This window comes from Stegastes partitus, unplaced genomic scaffold (genome assembly GCF_000690725.1).
Source record: "Stegastes partitus isolate 25-593 unplaced genomic scaffold, Stegastes_partitus-1.0.2 Scaffold1839, whole genome shotgun sequence".
In the NCBI taxonomy this organism is placed as follows: Eukaryota; Metazoa; Chordata; class Actinopteri; family Pomacentridae; genus Stegastes; species Stegastes partitus.
In genome coordinates, this window is record NW_007579570.1 from 74,504 (window position 1) to 77,229 (window position 2,726).

General features: G+C 40.9%; 1 protein-coding gene across 1 annotated transcript in view; it reads right to left on the reverse strand.

The window, feature by feature from the left end:
• dcps (decapping enzyme, scavenger) overlaps positions 1 to 2,726 on the reverse strand; it is a 13,071-nt gene that overhangs the window by 966 nt on the left and 9,379 nt on the right. The gene's annotated exons all lie outside the window — the stretch shown is intronic.

A 2,726-nucleotide genomic window follows, 5' to 3' on the forward strand; every position in this document is an offset into this window, starting at 1 on the left:
CGCCGCTGCGCTGATTATTGGATTATTCGTCTCAAGTCCTGAGCTGCGTCCTCCGCTCCGAGGTGCTGCGTTCAGGGCCGCCACGGAGGGTCGGATATTCCAAAGTCAGTGCAAAGAACTAGTAGAGTAGAATAGAATAGAATAGAATAGAATAGAATAGAATAGAATAGAATATCCTTTATTAGTCCCACAAGGGGGGAGGATTTGCAACGTCACACGGCAAGGTGACAGTAAGAAAAGCAAACACACAACTATAAATTAAAGAGGCGAGGTGTCGTCCTCAAATGTATTGATACCCTCCAAATAAAGAAGGAAAAAAAACAGCAGTCACTGAAATAAGTTGAAATTGACAAACGTAATAATAAATAAAAACTTAATGAACATCATGACATTGGTTTTGAATTGTGGTTGAACAGAAATAGTAAAAAACAACAACAAAAAACTCAAGCATGACAGGAACTGTCAACTAATATTTTGTTGAACAACCTTTTGAGCCAATCACTGCAATCAAGTGTTTTCTGTAACTCTCAGGTATTTGGATTTTGGTCCACTGCTCATCAGCAAAGTGCTCTAATTAGTCCAGGAGAGTTTTGTTTTTTTTAAATTAATCTTTTCAGCCACAATTCAAAAGCAATGTCTTGTTTCACTAAATTATAATTTAGCAAATTTTTATCTATTATTGCTTTTTTCAGTTTCTAGTTATTTGAGTGACTATTGTGAATTTTGCCTTTTCTTTAATGGAAGGGTATGAATACATTTGAGGATGTCTGTACTATAAATACACAATATAAGTACAATATAAACAGAGGAACACAAGGACACAAATTTAAGAATATTTACATGAATGAATTGCACATGACAGTTGGCTATCTGTCATTATGTGAGTGACTGTTGGGAGCAGTGCTGATTATAAAGTCTGATACCAGCAGGAAGGCAGGACCTGCAGTAGCCTACTGCTCCTTCACACATCAGGGGTGACCCAGTCTGTCGCTAAACGAGCTGCCCGATGCCCTCAGAGTGTCGTGCATGGGGTGGGAGTCACTGTCCAGCAGAATTCTCATAGTTTAATCGTAACAACTGGACTTGCTTGAGGTTCTTGAAGCCGTTTCACCTCTCATCCAAAAGGCTTCATCAGTTCTGACTGACTTCTGATGTCTTCAAGAAACTCAAGTTATGATTGAACTATGAGAATAACCATGACCTGGATGACTGAGAATCTTCACACAGACACATCCAGCAGGGATGTAAGCTTGGCTCCTTTCTCCCACCACCTGCACTGAGTCCAGAGGGCTCTCCAGGACAGAGTCGGCCTTCTTGATCAGCCGATCTAGTTTCCCACTGCGACCCTGGCAGACCACTCCATAGAGGAGGGCTGATGCTACCACAGAGTCATAGAAGGTCCTCAGGAGCGCCCCCTGCACCCCAGAGGACCCCGGTCTCCTGAGCAGGTAGAGTCTGCTCTGGGTGCACCAGTGAATAATAAATAAGGTGGAAATCCTTTTTCTAAAATGACTGCAAACATGCAACACACAGCAGCTTGTTTTCCTTTTATTGTGACTTCTGATGNCGCCGCTGCGCTGATTATTGGATTATTCGTCTCAAGTCCTGAGCTGCGTCCTCCGCTCCGAGGTGCTGCGTTCAGGGCCGCCACGGAGGGTCGGACATTCCAAAGTCAGTGCAAAGAATGAATAGAATAGAATAGAATAGAATAGAATAGAATATCCTTTATTAGTCCCACAAGGGGGGGTTAGCAACGTCACAGCAGCAAAGTGACAGTAAGAAAAGCAAACACACAACTATAAATTAAAGAGGCAAGATGTGGTCCTTAAATGTATTCATACCCTCCAAATAAAGAAGGAAAAAAACAGCTGTCACTGAAATAAGTTGAAACTGACAAAAATAATAATAAATAAAAAATTAAATGAAAATCATGATGTTGGTTTTGAATTTTGGTTCAACAGAAATAGTAAAACAAACAAACAAACAAACAAAAACAAACAAACCAAGCATGACAGGACCTGTAAACTAATATTTTGTTGAACAACTCCTTGAGCCAATCACTGCAATCAGATGTTTTCTGTAACTCTCAGGTATTTGGATTTTGGTCCACTGCTCATCAGCAAATTGCTCTAATTTGTCCAGGACAGTTTTGTTTTTTTTAAATTAATCTTTTCAGCCACAATTCAAAAGCAACATCTTATTTCACTAAATTATAATTTAGCAAATTTTTTTTTATCTATTATTACTTTTTTCAGTTTCTGAGTGACTGTTGTGAATTTTGTCTTTTCTTTAATGGAAGGGTATGAATACATTTGAGGACGACTGTACTATAAATATACAATATAAGTACAATTCAAACAGAGGAACACAAATGTAAGAATACCAGCAGGAAGAGCTGCCCGATGCCCTCAGAGTGTCGTGCATGGGGGAGAGTCACTGTCCACCCGCACTGGGTCCAGAGGGCTCCCCAGGACCGAGTCGGCCTTCTTGATCAGCCGATCTAGTTTCCCGCTGCGACCCCAGCAGACCACTCCATAGAGGAGGGCTGATGCTACCACAGAGTCATAGAAGGTCCTCAGGACCCCAGAGGACCCTGGTCTCCTGAGCTGATAGAATCTGCTCTGAATGCACTAGTGAATAATAAATAAGGTGGAAATCCTTTTTCTAAAATGACTGCAAACATGCAACACACAGCAGCTTGTTTTCCTTTTATTGTGACTTCTGAT